Raw genomic sequence first — 21,286 nt, 5'->3', positions numbered from 1 at the left:
CTCTGCTCGTATATGATCTGTGACCAATTACACAGACATGAGCAGCAGCCATAAAACACACACGGCTCCGCTCGCAGCAGCCAATCGGATGCTGCGAGGAGCTGCTGACTTGACTGAGTTTAGATAATGTTTCTGATTAGATGTTCATGCACCGCAGTAATCAGAGCGCTGGCTGTATTCTGACTCTGATGCTCTGTGGAAAAAAGGCTTTTTGTTTTTATGAGGTGTTTATAGAACTACTGCACGCTGCAGTCCTGTTTACAGCACGCTGAGAAATGACCGTAGATGTTTTAGTCACTTGCGTTTTCTCGATCTCACATTATTGTTTTCGTCCCATTTTCACAGTTTAAACGAGCCCTCCTGATTTAAACAAACCATAAAAATCCAAACACTAAATTATAAATCGATGGAGGTGCAGACATTGTGTTGTATACAGTACATCGTTTGATTGTCTTGATGCATTCTCAATCATCCAGGAAAATAAATCTCCAAAAGTTGATTCTGTTCATCTGGACGTAGCGTTTTCTGGGAGAAACGTTTCGTCATCATCCAGGTGACTTCTTCAGTCTCAGCTGACTGCAGGTTTCAATCTTATAAACAGGACATTTGCATAATGACTGAAACCAGCCCACTGAAGGAACAATGGGCTGTGAGGTCAGTTCCTTCATCATAATTATGCAAATTCTCATGACCATTGATCAACAACCACTGACCAAAACCCACTGATCAAAGACCACTGATCAATGGCCATGAGTACCATTCACAGAAAGCTGGGGAATGGCTGCAATCACAGCATTGTAAGACGTCTGTGAAGGTTCTCAGTCATCCAGGTCATCGTAGTCAAAGGAGCTTGCAAAGAAAAGCGTCTGGACTTCTTTAAGTTACTTGAAGACGTTTCACCTTCATCCGAGAAGCTTCTTCAGTTCTAAGGTCAAATGGTGGAGAGTCCCAGATATAAACCTAGTGGGAGTTTCCCCCCACAGAGGGACGTCATTGTAAGACGGCGAAAAGACGGCAAAAAGACGGCGAAAGATGTACCCTTAGGCCCCCTCCTCGATTCAGAGATGGTCTTTCCCTTTTCACGTAAATGGCCTCCTTGACTCCGCGCTCAAACCAGCGTTCTTCCCTGTCCGGGATGTTACATCCTCATCCTTGAAAGAGTGTCCACTGGCCTGTAACCTACAGGCTAGTGGACACTCTTTCAAGGATGAGGATCGCTGGTGCAATGCTGTGATTGCAGCCATTCCCCAACTCTCTGTGAATGGTACTCATGGTCTTTGATTAGTGGGTTTTGGTCAGTGGTTGTTGATCAATGGTCATGAGAATTTGCATAATTATGATGAAGGAACTGACCTCACAGCCCATTGTTCCTTCAGTGGGCTGGTTTCAGTCATTATGCAAATGTACTGTTTATAAGATTGGGGAAACCTGCAGTCAGCTGAGACTGAAGAAGTCACTTGGATGAGTGATGAAACGTTTCTCCCACAAAACGCTACGTCCAGATGAACAGAATCAACTTTTGGAGATCGTTTGATTGTGTTTTATTAATTGCTGCTATGTTTGGCTCATTCTGACCACCTCCACATGCACTTTCACCCTGGACGTCAAGCTCACAGCAAAAGTCTTCAGCGCAGACCAGGGTTGTGATGATTTTAGGATTTCAAACCAATACCCAAGAACACACTTGAGACTCCAAACCCTTTTCGATACCACAGACATTTTTATCCCTGTGACAAACATCGTTGGGGGGGGTCACATTTCAGCAGATAAAACAAAAAGCAACAGGGTGAACCGACTGTAGTAGAAGCTCTGTGCTAGAGGCTCGGCAGTACCGTTTTATCTTGATGAGGAAATTGCATAAATGACTCTTTTATGAAAGTTTTACTGATAAATATCAGCGAACTCTGCAGACATGGTCGAGGAAAAGCAAGCATAAATATAAAAATGAGCCAACGGAAATCTGTTTTATGACATTCACTCAGGACTTCCAGCTTTCACTGACCACAGGATCAACTTTTAACAAGCTCCCTCTGCTTGCTTTTCACTCCTGTGCCTTATTTTATGGTTTATGACGTCACCATTAGCTCAGTGGCTTTGTGGTTGGAATATACTTAGAGTCCAGACTCAGCTTAGAGATGGTAAACATTTAGAGAGCAAGTGTGTGGGTTTTTCTTCCCTTTTTCCCCCCTTCAGGCGAGTGGAAGTTCATCCAGGATCAGTTTACTCAGAGGGAATCTTCTCAGCCGGAAACTAGCTGCTTTTAAAACGTATGGAATCAGGAATGATTCAAATTTACCCCTTTTTTCACTTTAAAACGTGTTGCAGTCGAGCTGCCGTCGCTCAATTCTAATGCAGCTCATAAATTTAATTTATGAAGATAGACACTTGGTTTACAAGGCAGGAGAGGACATCAATAAGCTCTCTGCTTATGAGGATGTGTAAGGACACAAATTCTCTCTGACTGTGGTGGGATTAGGGATGGGTACCGGTATCGTTCTGACATAAACGGTAGTAACCAGACCGAAAAGCAGCGCACATTTCGGTGCTTTTTTTTCCTGAGCTGTGATACACTTTAGATTCTAGCCAATCATTTTATGTTTCCGAGGATAGTAGGCGGGTCCAGGTACGTACGTTCTTTTAGAGCAGAGCTACAGATTAAAAATGCCCAAGGCGAAGCGGTCAAAGTCTGGCTGTACTTCACAGCAAAAGATGCAAACTCAGCAGCTGCAACAAGTGCTTTAAGCTGATACTGTGATGCTGTCAAAGGAGGTAACACCTCAAATCTGATGAAACACCTGGCGACGCATAGCGTTTGTTTAAAAGCAGAGAAATGCGCCGTATTTGATAGCTTGCTGCGAGACCTCACACCGAGCACATCTACTGTGGGTGTGGTGCCTGTTATCGACCCGGAGTTAGCAACATCCCCCAAAAACCCGAAGAGGAGAGTCCTGGCCCCTAGCCCTGCCAGTGTAGCAGAAATGATGAGGATGATGATGCAGCAGCAGCCGTTCTTCTCTGCGTGAGTAGCTTAATGTTGTTTGTGTGTAATTTACGTTGAGTAGGCTAACCACGTTATTACATTAATGCATGTAAGGTGAACTAGCAAACACCATCATAGCTACATGCAGCTGTCTTCTTGTTTGATGGCAGATACTCCCTTCACCCTGGACAAAAAGGCTAAAATGACCAAAGAAAAAGTGGAAAACAGTTAAACATGAGAGGTTTTTGGACAAAGTTTGTGTTTTTTCCATTGTTTAAGCTGCTTCCAGCCAAGAGTGATGCCATATATGCCCCATAGCTGCAGAAAAGGCTAACATTGTTATCTTTTTACAAAAAAACAGCTGAACATGAGAGGTTTTTGGACAAAGTTTGTGTTTTTTTCCATTGTTCAAGCACCGTTTAAGCACCGGCACAGTTTCAAAAGTACCGGTTTGGCACCAGTATCGGATAAAACCTCAACGATACCCATCCCTAGGTGGGATGGTACCTGAGCTGAAGATAACACACAGCTAACACACATTGCTAACAACAATTCTGTATTTAACCTGGCCAAAATATACAAAAACAAGGTTTTAAGTTACATCCTTAACAAATCTTAGGCTTGGACACTAAGTAGACCAAAATTATTACAAATGAAAAAACCCACCTAAAAATATTAAAGAATATTAGGGCATAATATTCCAGCAGCATAAAAGCCAAGCACTTCAGGTTGGCTCCAAAAAACAAAAACTAAGATAATCACCATCGACTCCTATTTTAAAATAGTTTTGTCTCTATAGTTTTGCCCTTAATGACAACAGGATGGGGCTGAAATGTTCGCATACACCTCGCCTGTATTGAGACTCCGCTGAGCCATTTATTCTTGTTCGGCATTCGTTTTCACTAAAAACACCCGAAGGAGTCGCTCGTTTCGAGCAAAATTACAAGAATATTTTGTTTTGGCTGTTACAAATATAAAAGCCGAACTTGAGCTCTATAAATACAAAGAGGTGATGTCATGTCTTTAGCTTAGCTATGTGCAATTTTTATTTTCATTCATTTCTGTAAAGGTTTGGTTTGAGCTAGACATGGTAGTAATAATAATAATAATATTTTTCAGGTGTATCCATAAGTATGGATATATCCATATAGGTATATCCTGATGTATCCGTATAAAATCCAAAAATCAAGACTGCAGAGCAGCAAAGAAACTGGGAAATAACTCCTATTCTAAAGTAAACAGTGTGAGGAAGCACAGCTTTGGTACCAATGGTTCAAATTTTCAGGCTGATCATAAACTGTGAGAAAGAAATGAAAAAACAAGCTCAAAACCCAGTGAACTGTACACAACACCTAGTAGGCTTAAATTATTAACAACGAGTTGTCAGCAGGGGTCAGAGGTCCCGGCACGCAGCACACTCCGATGTCGGGGAGTGGGCGTGAGCAGAGGTGTTGACTGGAAGCTCCACAGGAAGCAGCTGCTCATCAGCAGACCGTCTTCCTGCTGTCAGTGATCAAAAACAACGCGCACAAAGAGACGAGAGGAAAAGGTATCCGCACGCTCGTGAAAGTGATACTCGCTAAACGGGACCGCACGTCTCAAGAGAGCCGATTAATTAAAAGGCCCATTCATCCAATTTTAAAAAGGCATATTTCAGAAAGCCTTTAGGCCTTAAATAAACGCATGAATAACACTTTCCCACACTAAATCCTCAAAACTTCAGAGACGTCTGGGAGATGAAGCTCTCAGTATTCTCCTTCAGCTGCTTGGTGGATAATTAAAAGGCATGTCGCTGTGGATCTGGAGAGCAGCTGTAGGGTGGATACGTGTGAGTTTGCAGCTGACTCGGGAGAGACTTGGAACCTCTTTTGGTTGGAAGACGATCAAACCGCCAGGGGGAAAACACAAGTACGCCGTTTCATGAGCTGAGAACAAGAAGCTCGGCCGGGCACTGCAAACAGAGAGGTGTCGCTGTCGTGAAATGCCAATTAAATATGTTTCTGCCCGTTTGTTTCTGTTAGGGACTCGGCTTTTCCAACTATATGTGTATTTACTGTCGATATTTATAACAGAATCCCAAAAAATGTAATAAATAAATATAGTTTGGAGTGGATTCGAGGCCTCAAGCAATACACAATATTCACTGTATTCATGTTTTACCCTCTTATATCCAACTAGGGTAGCTGCCACGCGGGATAGGGGACGAGCACAGGGACCAAATCAGCTGTCTCATCTGCCTGTTTTAGCCAAGCTGTCACCAAAAGTCTTGTAATCATAAATCACTGTGCACTCGTATGGCTCGGGGTGGAGGGACGTCTGAATATAAAAACACTAGGACGGATGCCCAAACACTACGCACAGTTTACGTCTAACCTTAACAGGAGGAAACCTTACCAGCCTACAATAAAGACCACCTTCAGTCGGGCCAATCAGGAAACAGTTAGCTTATGTGGGAGAAGAAAATATAGCGCAGTGCTGTAGGTCAGACACCCGGTTAATGTGCAGTTAGGACAGTGCAGATAAGTGTGTTACTGCTAACAGATGAGTGCAGTAAAGCTTAATTTATAGTTCTGTGTTGAATCACCTACGCTGTAGCCTGACATACACCTTTTCCAGAAGGGTAACTACATATTCCAGCAAAGCAGACGACATCGACTGTGGTTGGTCTGCTTTATTTGCTTTGCACGTGCATAATCCCACTGTCAAACTGGACCTTTTTGTAAACAGTATGTGTTGTAACTTTATTGCAGTTTATTGTTTGATAACAGCATTTTGGTTATTTTGTAAGTGATTTAAGTGTTAGTCACATGTTTAGTGAGAGCTGTTAATTATAGATTTAAATTTCTGCTAAAGGGGAGCATTTAACAGTTATTTTTATTAGAAAACTGCGTTTCCCAGAATCCTTTGCGGTAGACGAAAGTTACTCTGGGTTTTTTTGCTAGCAAAGAAAGTTTCGGAAAGCCATTATATGTTGCTCCGAATGCCGAGAAGTTTTTGTTGTACATTCCCCCTTTTGAAGCCTTATATAAAGACTATCGGTTCTACAACTGATGTCCGATCCATTTTTTTGCTAAGTGGATTCGCCACAACAGTATGCACACGTAGCAGTTAGAGGTGGGAATCACCATACATCCCACGATACGATATTATCACAATACTTAACGCACGATACGATATTATTGCAATTTTTTAAAATATTTTGCGATATTCAGATTCTGTACATAAAGGTAAACTTTATCAATATTCATTTTATCTAATATCAAAGTCGCACACTCAGTCTTTTTCTCATTTCTGTTTTATTGTTGACAAACTGAACGGTTTGTATTACAGTCTAGTCCAACTTAACTGAATCAACCATCTGGTACAATTATAGCTATTCTGAACTATGCAGTTTATGAAAACTATGCAGCCCCTTCAGCAACTGAAGAATTTGAAAGTAAATTAAAACAAAATATAATTTTACATTAAATAAAAAAGTTTTAAACTTAATTAAAATAAAACATGTCTTAAATTAAAATAAGTAAACTGTCATGTTTATTGCTGCCAAAAAAAAAGTTAAACACATTTGGACAGTGAAGGAATGTCAGGATTCTTGCTCAGAAAAAGGATCAACATGCTCTGAAGTCAGAGCACAAAAACTTTTTTTGTAACAAAATATCGATTTCTGCTGTCCCTGTATCGATACATTATTAGCAAACAAAATATCACCATGCTACACAGTATCGATTTTTTCCCCCACCCCTAGTAGCAGTGATGGAAGCTCATGACATCAACGTAAACCAAAAGCACAGAAGCTCCGCCCACCTGCTGTTCAAACCTTCTGTTTGAAGGTTCAGCGAGGAGCAGCCAATAAGAAGATGAGCATAAAGGGCTTGTTTTAGAAACAATTAGACCAGACAGTCTGCACAAAGACCAGTATCGGATTATTTCCGAGTAACTTTCCAAGTTAAGTTACTTGGAAAGTTACTATAGTAGTTTTGCATGGTTCACGTAAATTTGAGGATTAACATAACAGGTCAGTTTTAAACAAATTTAAGGCTAATTTCATGTGCCTAATTTTTCTAATTTCCTAATTTTTGTGTATAGACTCAAATAATTTTGAGGTCCTCTCTCTTTCAGTGTCTCAGTAACAGAAATTATTGATCAATATCTAACAGCTTCAAGTCCAACAGGATAAACTCAGAGCAGCAGAATTGTTCAGTAACCACGATGCACCGAGCAGTTTGAAAGGTTCGATTTTCATAGGAGCCACAAAAAGACGGATTTGGAAATGTTTCGAAATATTGGCAGATTTCCAGGATGAATCAGTCTGCGTTACAAGCCAACCAGAAGCCCAGGAAGCATCACTCTGGATGTCACGCCGATTCCTGTAACTGCACTAATAACAGTTTTCTGTCAGCGCGGCGCCGTCATTATCGCACGACGGACCGTTTACCTTCTCATCTCGCTCCTCTGACAGTCCCGCCACGTGTCAACACCGTGACATCTTCAGCTGAAGCAAAAGTGAGGGAAGCATGCAGGAATTTCACAATGACTGAACATCTGTGGATACGTTACTGTCGTTCCCAGACAGGCTTCAACTGTTTGCTTTTTTCCCAATAAGTGCAGTTGCTTAATAAAAATTTGCTCCTGGCTGTTTGTGTCTGGACATGTTTGACGGGAGCCTTTCTGGAGGAATTTATATTATTTGCTAATCGAACTTGACTAACTCAGCGGGGTGCGGAAGGTTTCACCGCTCTGCCGCTGCCGCCAACAGAGATGGTCAGACTCAGATTATTGTTATCTTGTGCCAAAATGAGGAAAAACCCCGAGACACTACATGCAGCTCTACTTTTGTTACAATATTTCCTGTAATTGAAACTTAACCCCCCGATATATTTTCAAGAATGAGATAAGCACAGGTTATGAGACTAAACAACAACTACAATAGTTCTTTGTTGGCTGAAAATGTGCCGCAACCTGCACAACAAGCCTTTGAGGTAAAACTAATATCACAGCCAGTCGAAGCTGTCAGTTAAACACTTAAAATGACATCTTAACAAGTCGTGTACTTTGTTTTTTCACCACACAACCTTAGCAGAGAACTTTACTGTGAAAGTAAAACGGGAGGCAGAGCCCTCAGCGTTCAGGCTCCTCTCCTCAGGAACCAGCTCCCAGTTTGGATGCAGTCAACAGACGTCGTCTCTACTTTGAGATTAGGCTTCAAACATTCCCTTTTGATAAGTTAGTTAGCGCTACAAACCACTCCTTCATTCTTCTTAGTGACCTCATACGATGCACTGAGCAGCTCTGCTTTCTTTACCTCCCCAAGCAGACTCTTTCTGAGCCTGGTTCTGTCACAGGTTAAAAGGTGGTTTCTCCTTCACGCTGTCACAAAGTGCTGCTCCAGGGGAATTATTAGCTTTCTCTCTCTCTCTCTCTATATATATATATATATATATAAAAAATACTGTAAAGGCCTTCATCATTCCATGCAATGTACTCTGGGATGACTTTAAACTATAAAAATAAATAAATAAGCAAAGAGAATGTGTAAATCAGGAGGGAGTAGCCGCTAAAACTACTTAAAATTTCATTGCTAAAAACGGAAAATGTGTAAAAACCCGGCAGCTGCATGCTCAGAGTTTAATGGAGCTTATAAAAATAGTTTCAGAATCTATCCGCATCTATTCATAGTTTCAGACATAACATCAAACTTCTAATTTTATATATTTAAAAACAAAATTCAGTACATCAGACTCGTGTATTCACTTTAAACTATTTAAAATGTTTAAGCTGCGTGCACGTTGATGGCATATGGCAGACGGCAGGAGCCACGACTGACGGGCTGTTCAGCCTGAACCACAGTGACCAATGATGCAGTCAGTGATGACATGGAAGTTTATTTATTACTAAACAAAGCCAGCGCAAACAAAATACAAATCTAACAACGAGAGCGACGCCCTCCAGACTTTACACCACAATGGCTGCTTTTTGCTTTACGCATGGCGTGAACATGTCTCTCGGGCACATTGTGTGCCATGACTCAAAGTCAAACATCTGCCCACCTTTAGTGTCTCACCAACAAACTCTTCTCTGAGATATTTATTTATTTCTCGGAGCTTTCTAATGAGCTCCTGATGACAGCGGCGTTTGTCTCCGTGCACTTCCTGTGTGCTGCAGATGACAGTTTGCTTCACTGCGTCTCATTAACTATTCAGTAGCTCTCATTGTGTTGTTCTGGTAACTCTCGAGTCACACTGCACGAAGGTGACATTGTGTGTTCATTAGTCTGCGTTAATGACTCAGTGGTGTATTTGGCGTTAACTAAACTGCCAAACAAAGACACACATTAGTGGGTTTTACACTTTTAGGGAGTTTAGAGTGGTCAGACGTGAGGATGTCTTATTTATCTTAGAGCAGCGGTCCCCAACCTTTTTTTGCGCCACGGACCGGTTTATGCCCGACAATATTTTCACGGACCGGCCTTTAAGGTGTTGCGGATAAATGCAACAAAATAAAACTAGTACCGGTACCGAAAAAAAGAAGATTTATTCATAACACACGTGAAAAGACCCAGGAAAACCGAGTAAACGATAAAAACGATAACAAAATAACGCTGAAAACCGATAAAAACCCTGAAAATCATACATTTCACACCTGAGCCTCAACTCTCGCGGCCCAGTACCAAACGACTCACGGTCCTCAACCCCCGGGCCTCGGACCAGTACCGGTCCGAGGCCCGGGGGTTGAGGACCGCTGTCTTAGAGCACCAAACTAACTCCATCCTCACATGTGCTAAACGCTGCAGGTCTCAAAAACAACATCCAGGCAACATTACAGCTAACATTTACAGTGCAGCAAATACATTATCTTAAACCATGCAATCAGCCGCCACATAGAGGAAGCGGACTGTCAGCCACTGCCAAAACTGGAGTTATACTGGGAACCTCTGAGGATGTGAATGAATAGCATGGGAATAAATCTATGAACATGGAACAGACCAATGCTGGAAAGACCTTAAATACTGAGGAAACCACACTGTAATTACAGACAGAAATATATGTATAAAAAAACACAATGTGCAATGAATCAATTCATGAAGAGAAAACAAAACGTGAAAAATGTGTCTTTAGGGGTCGGACGTGGGAAAGTTGGAACGCAATGATTCCCCCTGAATATTTGACAGAGGCGATTGACTTTGGTTTTGGATGATGAAGAAAACAGGTGTGGAGCTTCATGCACCACGAGAGACATCCAGTTCAAGCTTAGCTGCAGCTTTCTTGTAGATCTGGCACATGTTACAACGACATGAAGAAAAAGGAGGGAATTTGAAAAAAACGAGCCAAATTGAGCATAGCGTTAGAAGCCAGGAAGTTAAGCTCTGCAACATTCACGGCATCAGTTGGGATCCTTCTACACATCCACCTTAGTTTGCCTGCAGTCAGTCTACCTCTGCAAGCCAATTTGCTGGACGACTGCAATTCATTATTATCAGGATGTCCAAAAAACTCACTGAAAAGCCTTCAGCTAATCCAAAATGCTGCAGCAAGAGTCCTGACAGGGACTAGAAAGAGAGAGCAGATTTCTCCTGTTTTGGCTTCCCTTCATTGGCTTCCTGTTAAATCCAGAATTGAATTCAAAATCCTGCTCCTCACATACAAGGTCTTAAATAATCAGGCCCCATCTTATCTTAATGACCTTGTAGTACCATATCACCCTATTAGAGCACTTCGCTCCCGCTCTGCAGGCCTACTTGTTGTTCCTAGAGTATTTAAAAGTAGAATGGGAGGGAGAGCCTTCAGTTTTCAGGCCCCTCTTCTGTGGAACCAGCTTCCAGTTTGGATTCAGGAGACAGACACTATCTCTACTTTTAAGATTAGGCTTCAAACTTTCCTTTTTGCTAAAGCATATAGTTAGGGCTGGACCAGGTGACCCTGAATCCTCCCTTAGTTATGCTGCAATAGACGTAGGCTGCCGGGGATTCCCATGATGCATTGAGTTTTTCCTTTCCAGTCACCTTTCTCACTCACTATGTGTTAACAGACCTCTCTGTATTGAATCGTATCTGTTATTAATCTCTGTCTCTCTTCCACAGCATGTCTTTATCCTGTCTTCCTTCTTTCACCCCAACCAATCACAGCAGATGGCCCCGCCCCTCCCTGAGCCTGGTTCTGCCGGAGGTTTCTTCCTGTTAAAAGGGAGTTTTTCCTTCCCACTGTCGCCAAAGTGCTGCTCATAGGGGGTCATATGATTGTTGGGCTTTTCTCTGTATCTATGAAGCGCCTTGAGGAGACTTTTGTTGTGATTTGGCGCTATATAAATAAAATTGAATTTGTAGTAACTTTACAGATACATCAACCTTTACTGTATACAGCTCTTGCTTACTGCAAGTTGTTAGACTTGATGTAATGCTGGAGATTGTTCCATGATGCCACACAGTGTTAAAATATGAAGGTGGTCGCCCAACAAGAACATGGAGATAGCCGCTGTTACTTTCGTTGTCCATTGAGGTTCAGCACTCTCCCTCTTTCCTCTTTAAAGCTTCCACCAAGCTGTGCACGTCACACTGCAAAAATAGTTCCAAGTTTATGTTTCTGCCGATCCAAAACTCACAGTTTAGCAAAGCCACCTGCACGCTGTGACCTTTCTCTTTTTCTTCAGCTAAACAGCTCCTGACTTTCTTTGAATTGGCTCGTTATTTAGCGCCAGCACCTGGTCGCTGGCCCCGCTACAGACAACTGAAAAGACGCTTCTGGTTTCCCGTTTCAAGGCAGCCACATGAAACGACACAAGAGCCAAAGACGACTTTGGCTCAGAGACACTTTTAAGAGTCCAACTAAGACATAAGCGGCATGCAAAAAAGACGAACGTGTTCAATGGAGATCTGAAGAAGTCCTTTGAAAGCAAACAGCTTTGAAGCGAAGAAAGTCTAACTTGGCTTTCCTGTGAGGACGAATGTCTTCGTTGACCCTGTGCTTTCTTTTTCTGCCCAGGTCACCTCTGTGCACAGCGGGTGAGATGGTCGTCAGTGTGGTTTCTCATCCATATGCAATGTGGAATGATTGTGGTCAACTATATTACAGCCAACCACAGGTTTTTGAGAGCAGCTTGCAGGTGTGAAGCGGTAAGCGAGGCAGCTTTAAAGTCCAAACCCTGCATCTCCAAAAGTAAAAATAAATTCTCTTTTCATGTTTTTTGAATGAGGATCCACTTTGGGGCCGTTTTTGGTTTGCAGAACAAAGTGACTGTGAATCCCACAAACCCAGGCTGTAATCTCAGTTATGCTTGCTGGGCAGCTTCCTTGTTTTCCCCTCAGTGAGTCAACCATGCAACATGAACAGAAAGAGCCAGTGGGGCTTTGTGTGCCGTTTTTAGTCAGGTATTTGTTCTTTTTCTTTTCTTTATTAACATTTTTTTTAATTTGGGGGGGGACTTTATTGCCTAAAAAGCACTGAATTGTTTTTATTGTGGTCATTCAACGAAGAGAAAGACTTGTTTCTGTAACACTAACATTTTTACCTTCAACTGTTAACCTTGTTGTACTCTGTCAGTGGTAATTTTATATTTCCATGAATGATTTTAGACCAACCAGTCCACATATTTATTTTCTCTACAGTTACATTTTTTCATTTATTTGAATACATCTCATTTACATGAGCAAAGTCGCTTTTGTTGCATCTGATCTTAAACAAAACAATCATTTAAAGCAGGTTTGGTTTGGTGATCAGCTTTTCCAAGACATTATTTCTGTGAAATATATCCGCAGTTGCAATTGGTATTCTGGGCGCTTGTGTTTCCACCATTTAGATGCGAATGAAATCCTCCACATAAATGAATAAAAATGAACTGTGCTATGAAATTCACAAACAAAATGTCAAAAGCCGAAGACTACAGATGTAAAATGGAAACAGAAAAGCCAAGTATGACTCAAAACAAAACTCTTACAGAGCACTAGTAACAGCTTAAATGAATTCACGTGTAGTCTAAATGAATGCAGCGAAGATGGCACCGTGTTTCACTCCCCAATCCAAAAATTAAACAGCATGAATTTGCTGCAGCTCTGATTCATGCCTCTGTTCGGCTGCTACTTTAAGTCAATGGCAGCTTAAATGAATTCATTTAATTTTCAAATGTAGAAAAACAAATACTTTGTACAAGAAGAAACCAGCGGTCAAAAATGGTTCATGGTTTTGCTGGATGCCACCAACAAAACCTTTTTACAATGTCTGCTTAACCCTTTAAGACCTACCATAGAACCAAGTCCGCCAGAGCTTATATTATATTTTTACATGCTGTGGAGCCATTTTTGGGAGCATTTCAAGTTGCTATACATCAATACAACCATTATAGCCCAAATTTTAATAATATGTCTGTATTAAGTTCATAGTAATTACATAAATTGCAAAAAAGTGCAATAAACTACAAAGAAATTGAAAATCGTTTTTGTTTTTTTAACATATATTTCTAGTTAGAGAAATTTAAGAGGCTTATCCCTCAAAACTGTAAATACAAAAAAGTTGCACAAAATAGTTTCCCACCACAGGAAATTTATTTTGAGTGTCTTCATAGTTTTATTTTTGAAATACACCAATTTTTATATACTGCAGGAAAAACGAAAATAAATATTATAATGCAAATTTGCAAAAAAGCAGCATATGCATCAAAATAAACTATTTCCAGCAGTGCAATATGAGTCCTAAGCATCCCAGAAACCACACAGAAAGTCATAAAGTCAAACATAACTTTTAAAAACACCAGTATAGGCTCATGAGGCCCTGATGGTAAAAAACTACATTTCCACAAAAATGACGTCACTTCCGGTTTCGGGCAGGTCATGGCGGACATGCGAAAGTTCGCTCTGACGTCTATTCCAACGTAGGAAGTGTTATGAACAGCTGATCGGATCGGCAAAGCGTGTTTCTGGAATATTCTGTTTTTGTTGCTGCAAGTGCTTTTTATGCAGTTTTTGCAAAGCTATATGTGGAAGGAAACTGTGACCGAGGACAAGCTGATGGCATAAGATGTAAGTACAACTCCTCCGGTTTCATATGCAAAAAAATTATTGCGCTAGCTCACGTGGTTGCAGAGCTACCGGGATTTAAAAATAGTTACGCAAAACAGAGCGTGCTGCTCTGACCGGTTTTAAAGGGTTAATCATGTTACCTACACTAAGCTCGCCCCACTAAGCACCTAATGGACGTGAATATAAACACACCACTGCAATCTACCACTATTAACTGTGTTTATCCCATCACAAGACTTGGCGATCTCAGCACATATTTATGTCTCCTTCTGCTAAGAACCATGCAGATCATGATTTCCAGATTTCATGAAGCTGGACCAGACCACAGGAAACACAGCTCTATATTAAATAAAGCCATTTTATTTTCTCCTCTGAGAGCTTTCAGTCAAAGGAAGACCAATAAGTGAGCTTTCTCCACGCTGCTCCACAGGGAGGTCAAATGAGTGGCAATAAGGGATTTAAACATTACACTGTACATGAATCTAATGCACAACTTGAAAACTTGATCAAAACACTGTATAAACAAAACTGAACACAGTGAAGTAGTTTCTGGCTAAACAAATGTCTCGTCTGCGACTCATTAGTCATCACAAACATGCATGCAAAGCGATTCGTCTCCGCCGCTGCATGTCTGAGCCCAAATCAAACTCACGTGAGGAATTCTGAATTCAAAAGGAATAAACGAAACTTAGATGAGACTCTTAAACTTTCTGCAGATGTGAAACTCAGGATCAACAACGACCTGACGTTGAACTAACTGAGCGACTGGTTTCCATCCCGAAGGACCACTTAGACCATAAAGGAGGGAAATGACCAGAGTCCTTTCTGTTGGGCCCACCTGACCTACTTTCTCCTTCTGTGTTTGTCTATGAAAGTATGCGTGCGCACGAGAGCACGGGAGAGTCATTTGTGCACGTTTAAGGCATTGTTTGCACAAGTGCAGCATTCCGGCTGAAAAAGCGTGCACGCATACAATAACTCTCATTGTAAACGGCGCTTTCAGCGACTGCGTTTGCAGGATGTTCTGTGCATCGTTGTGTTAGTGTGTGTGGGTTTGTGTGTGCTACAAGTTGGCAGCTGAGGCCACGGTTGCCATGTGTTGCCCAGCTGTGGTCGCCTGGCGCTGCTTTTGCAGACTCCGAGAAGGAGAAACGGACGAATATAAATACCGCCTTCCCCTCTCTGCCATTCTCCTGGGACCAACAACAGACGCCTTGTTGTACAGAAAAGAGGCGGATTTACCCCCAGAAACAGATTGTGTGACTCTGCAAATTAAGGTAGCAGTTTGGTGTGACCTGGAAACATCTGAAGTCATTTAAGGCGCCAAAAGCAGTGAAACAATGAAGGGGTGCATTTTTCGTTTTTAATCACTTTCTTATAATCTTTAAGATTCTTATTTAACTTTTTTTAGAATCATCTCGTTCACTTAGTCTGACGTAGAAGTTATTTATGCGGTGGGAGAATCAACCATTCCTATGCTGTGTTAGAAGTCCATTCTTACAGGAACGTAAACTAAGCATCTGCTATTGCTTCACATTAACAACGTTTAGCTGGTGGCTTGTATTGTGAAGCATTTATAGAAAAGTCCAGCAGACAAACTGTCTACGCAATCTGCAGTTTTGCACATGTTAAACATAAGATTAACACCTTCCTGTCACAGCTTCTCACTCTCCAAAGTCTTTAAAGGTTTACTATGAAGCAGCTACAAGTAGCCTTTGAAACTGACGATGACTGTTGTTAAAAAAGGGGTTTTGATAATCTCACATACTGGTCCATAAATAAACACCTTTTATCGCGTTACACTTTCGTTTACATTTAGGGTTTATTAGGTCCAGAAAATACCAATTGTTACGACTGTGATCGTAATCATGTGTAAATTTGAGTGTCCAGGTGCTCCTCCGGGATTGGTGCATCCAGGGTGGATGCCTCGCACCGATTGGCTGCGGACTGGGAGGCAGCGGATAAGAAGAGACCGCCGGCGACTGCTACTTCTTTCATCCTCGTCCCAACCCAACCGGCAGACCATTCACTGTGTCACTGTGTCGATATGTTACTTGATGTAAGAGCATGTAGGGGTGGACCGCCTTTTTGTTTGATCAGCTTTCTCCTGTTTTCGTTAGGCAGGGAGGAAAGTGAGTGTCGTTTGGTTTAGTTCTTTTTGGGTAGGTAAGTTGTTTATTCCTGAGATAGGCTACCTTTTGTTTGTTGTTTTGGCCTTGGGTTCACCCTGACGTTACGATATGCTCCCTTCCTTGGTTTAACTGCACTTATTGTAAATAAATCACTGTCACAAAATATTAAGTGTGTGACGTGCTGCTTGGGGATGGACGGGGATGGATCACCCTTTATGTTGTGGTCTGGCCTAGACTGGCCATAACACAATGTATGCAGCATTTGCGTTGACTACCAAAGGAGTCTTCCATCAACGAAAAATAAGATGGCATGGAGAGCAACCAAAGGTTTCACACATGCATGTCAGCTTTGATTACCCATCAAAGCTGCAGATACCATTGTCAATGTCATTTAACCTGCCAGCTCCTCAGAACAAACAGGATGTCAGATTGAGCTCATGTGGGAATACTGCACTACTGAAGAGTGGGAGTCGTGTGTCCTACTTCCTGCACTATCTAACTTCCTCAACTAAACCAATTTTCCACATTGACAAAGTGGCATCTGCGGATTCCTGCTACATGTGAGAAAGGACAATGTCCAAAGCTGCCCTAACCCGATTCTCACAACAGCTGATCAGCATCAGCTGACTGCTCAGAAAACCCCATTCAATGCGTCCAGCTGACTAATCTCATACTGGGTACCTTCTTTAAGGTACGACGGCCATCCCAAAAGTAAGGTCTCCAAAGCAGTGGGGTAGAGAAACAGTTCGTACGGCTGTTCGCCACACTGTTGTGATTGGTGCTTCCTGCACTCCCAAACAAGAATGAGCAGCTTCGCTGGGATACTCAATCTTGGCTTGGTGGCCCTTAAAATGGAGCTCCCGTTCAATGCTACCGCCAAGTGCAAAGTTTGTGCAGTTATTCGACTTTTAAACGCAGAACGCGTTAAACCAGTTACAATTAATCGCCAATAAGTGTATGGACAGTCAACACGTTCTCACTCCCAAAGCGTAACATTTTACGCTAGGTGACAAATCGTCAACATATTACGTTTTCGGCTACCCACCACGTTCCTAAATGACGACCTCGGAAAAATGAGGAAATTTGAGAACCGTATGGACTCAATCTACACATGTTCGCTCTTTTTCTTCAAATCGCTTAGAAACACGTTATTTAACATCATTAAAGTCCTGGTTAACCTCAGGAAAAAGGTTATGGTTAGGGCTAGGGATAAGGTTAGGTTTAGGGCTGGAATACAGGGCTGGAACGTCTATTACCGCGGGAGCGTCATTGCACTGGATTTCGGCCATAACCCGCCGCGTACCATAAGAACGCCGAAGGTCTCCTTTCGCGTTCCTCAGGAACGCCGCGGGACGTGACAAAACGTCGGCATGTTACGCCTCGGGAGTGAGAACGGGCTGCAACAGTCGTGCATGGATGTCAAAAACGAGAGTTTACAGCCGGTCGTACGAACAAACGGCATCGAGTGGATTGCTCAATGCTTCCTGAAGGAGACGACGGCGAGCTGGTATGACATGGGCGGTCTAAAACTGCCACAACATCTACAAAAATCCATCGACTGAAATGGTGATTATATAGAAAAAGAAATCATTTTTCAATAAACAGTTGTTTGCATTTCTAAAAAAGTAAATTAAAATAAAATAGGAAACCTTACTTTTGGGATTGCCCTCGTATGTTAGCAGTTTCCCGACAGTTGATGTGCATTAACAAGTTTCTTGCAACACACCTCCTGTTGTCACTGATGGCTGCTCTGATCGTTAAGAGTCTTGCTGCTCTCTAGCTTATGCTTTTAATGTTTATGCATGCAAAGACATGCTGCTGTAACTAAATTACTGCAGAGGTTAATAATCTTTTAACTAGAGTGGCCTGACCTCAACTTTGAGAATGTCTAATCTGTCTGTTACAAAGGATATTTTGCTTGGAGTGATTCAATTGAAATGTGGAGCTGCTATCCCGAGACTGCAGATAACATTGGCTAAGTCGGCAACAAATGCTCTTCAAATAGACATTAAGAGTCATTACAGAACACTGCTTCTCATATTTAATCCAAATTCGATTTGCTTTTTCTGTCTTGCTCACACCTTATTGACGTACATTTTTACATTCTCCCTTGAAATTCTCAGTTACCTCCATCTCTACTCAGTTTAGGAAACAAGCCTTGATTTTAAGGCACAAAACCCCTTTGAAGCCGCCTGACCAACTGGACAGCAGAGATAACCTTGTTTTCTTTGTCTCAGCATCTTAGCTTGGTGAGCATGAGAAAGGCCTTATTCTGGGACATGCTTCAAGCCTCGGAGCTTTTAACTTCCTCTGATGACTTTATGGCTTTTTTGGAAAAGTGTCAAGTAACTGAGTGCACTCACAAAGACAATCTATGATTCTGGCGGCTTGGATGGAGAAAAAGTGGGTTAAGTGGCCTGGCGAGGAATGAATTAGAGAAGAATTGCTTTGCAGGGTAAACAAACTTTAGGGCTCTGTTTTATCACAGCAGACCCGAGAGTGTGTTTAAATCATCATGTTTCACATAGTGTAATGGGGATATTTTTCAGGCTGAATATAACTCAAGAGATCTGCGAACAAAGGTAGACAAACACCGACTCTCTGCTACTTACAGCTCAAGTGCACACTGAAAATGGGTGCAGTCTATTGCCAAAGACAAAAAGAGAAAGGAGCTTTTCATTCATTACAAACAAATAAGAGCTAACCATTAAAGTGTGAATAAGAACTGTTTGCCAGGCCTGAATCGCTGTAAAAACTGTAAACTGATTAAAATTCTTTAAGTCTTCTTTGTAATACTCAAAGATGAGAGAGAAGAAAAAGGACAGAGAAGGGCTTCAATGTCTCAAGGCAAAAGAGAATGAGCTTAAAGCCAAATGACAGTGTTTGTTTCATTCAGGAATAATTTGAAACCATGTCTGGAGCTGAAGGCATCCAGAGTTTAAACCAGCAAAAACAAACAGTTCGTTCTCCCATCAGCACTTTTCACGCCAAACCAGACCAAAAAAAAAAAAGGCTAATTGAGGACTATCAAGCAGCACTGCTGCAAACCAGTTCTTTGAACTTCTTCGTCCATCACTAACCTCAGTAAACACCAACTTAAGTACTTTAAGAGGAGACGCAATCTCATCTCACTGTCCACTCAATTGTTTCTGACCATGGTTGTCAGAAACCAGAAGAAAGATATCAGTGATTAAGAGATTCTCAATTTGGGCTCATCATTACGACTATATTCTAGCAAGTAAATTGTCAATAAACTGGCTTATTTATTTATTTAGCACTTTTCAACTCTTACTGAGAACTCAACGTGGTTCTTCACTACAAGCCACATATCCCTGTTCAAACATACTTTCTAGGGTATTCAACGATACACAAAATTCACGGTTCGGTTCGATACTTTGGTGTCACGGTTCGCTATTTTTTCGATACAAAGAAAAATGTTCATGCCTTTTTAATTTGTCATTTATTAAAATTATAAATATATATTTTAACTGAAAAGTACAGTTTTTAAATTTAATGTTGCTGAAACAACAAAGTAATAAATAAATCTATCTGATTGAGAAATCACTCATCTTTGGAAAAGAGAGTTTATTACAGAGAAATGGCTCTTTCCAAAATAAAAGCTATACTATACACTTCTTCTGGGCTATATTCTCAGCAGCATATTAAACATATCAGGTCCCCATAAGGAGAATCATGTGCTAACGGCTGTCTAAATGACTCGGGTAAAGTTTGTAGCATGCGTGCTTGTTTTTGTCTGCTTCCACTTGTCTTTGCACGAGGATGATGTTGGAGTAAATGTGCAGTCATATTCGTTGTGTTCCCACTAGTGCTGTCAGCGTTAATCTGAAATGACGTTAACGCCACAACACGGCAAATCTCCGTTAACGGGCTACCGCGGATTGCCCCGTGCGTGGGGCTGGACGGCCAACACGTTAACGAGCTAACTGCTCTAACACACTAGTTCCCACCAATGTAATTGAGCATTGCGTGACATATCCGACATACTGTTTTACTTTAGTCCATGACGCGCTTACCTTCAGGGTCATACGTCACATGAAAACCAAAAAAGTTCCAAACGCCAGATCTGAATGAGGGTGGGGGAGGTTCAATTTGCCATGTTGCAACAAGAGCTTAGCTTCTGTCTTGCTAGCTTGCGCTGCGCTCAGTGAATCTGCGTTCGACTACTCCGCCTAGGCTGCACTGTCGAGCGCAGATCCACTGAGCTCTCAACACAGACAGCACCGTCAGAAGGAAAGTTGATAAAATAAATTAAAAATTTTGTATTGTTCGATACATATGCGTACCGAACCGAAAGCACTGTATCGAACGGTTCAATATCAATACGAGTATTGTTGCACCCCTAATACTTTTATATAACAACTTATTCTTTAAGGTATTTTATAAAGTTTTTTTTATAACCTAACACATTCAGAGATGCATCAGGGACAATTTGGGGTTCAAGGACTATAGAAGTCAGGGGTCGTACCAAACAGCCGCTCTATCCTTGTGGCCACTAGAAGGTAGAGTCAGGTGCTACTATATTGAGGATTTCGATTTACTGAATATTTATTTATTTATTCTCAAGGAGGTGGATGCAAATTTAGCAAAATAAGAAATCATGCAAAAGAAAACAAAACGAAAAAAATTACGTGGCAAGAGACTGCCAACTGGTTTTCCCCCAACATTAACAAAGGTGCTTTTGCACATTCTAATCCCAGATTCAAACCATCTCGGCTCATCTAGGCTCTTGCCCAAAAGCAGTTCATCAAAAAATGTCTCTGTACTTGCCACAGACCACACCACCGTACATGTTCAGGGGCTGGAAAATGTCGACTTCTCTGGAAACATTGTTTTGGAGATTTTATGCTCCACATCAGCATCTTGAACCTTCCAACTTCCTCTTTCCTGACATCATTCCTGGCTGTCAAAATGAAACATTAAACACAAAACAGACTGATAGGGACTAGAGCGTGGCGGGCAGATGAACATCTCTTTTAGCTGCTGTTGCTCAATAAGATTTTATTCAGAGGAAGTGAGACAAATCCGTTCAGTGATTCATGTGCTTAGTTACAGATGCAAAGAACTATCATTTACTGCTCACCAAAGGGAAAAAATCTAAATATGACAGATAACTATCTTCAGTAATGAGACATGTGGGTATTTGAGATT

General features: G+C 41.5%; 1 protein-coding gene and 1 long non-coding RNA gene across 2 annotated transcripts in view; both read right to left on the bottom strand.

Annotated features, from left to right (window-relative positions):
* myo10 (myosin X) overlaps nucleotides 1–21,286 on the bottom strand; it is a 165,468-nt gene that overhangs the window by 125,957 nt on the left and 18,225 nt on the right.
* Nucleotides 516–20,130, bottom strand: LOC146497008 (uncharacterized). Its single transcript, XR_014870789.1, has 2 exons — nucleotides 18,220–20,130; nucleotides 516–18,092 (listed from the first exon to the last, which is right to left on the bottom strand). It is a non-coding gene; the product is annotated as an uncharacterized LOC146497008 (long non-coding RNA).

This window comes from Neolamprologus multifasciatus, chromosome 18 (genome assembly GCF_963576455.1).
Source record: "Neolamprologus multifasciatus chromosome 18, fNeoMul1.2, whole genome shotgun sequence".
NCBI classification, from domain to species: Eukaryota; Metazoa; Chordata; class Actinopteri; order Cichliformes; family Cichlidae; genus Neolamprologus; species Neolamprologus multifasciatus.
This window is presented reverse-complemented; position numbering and strand designations above follow the sequence as displayed.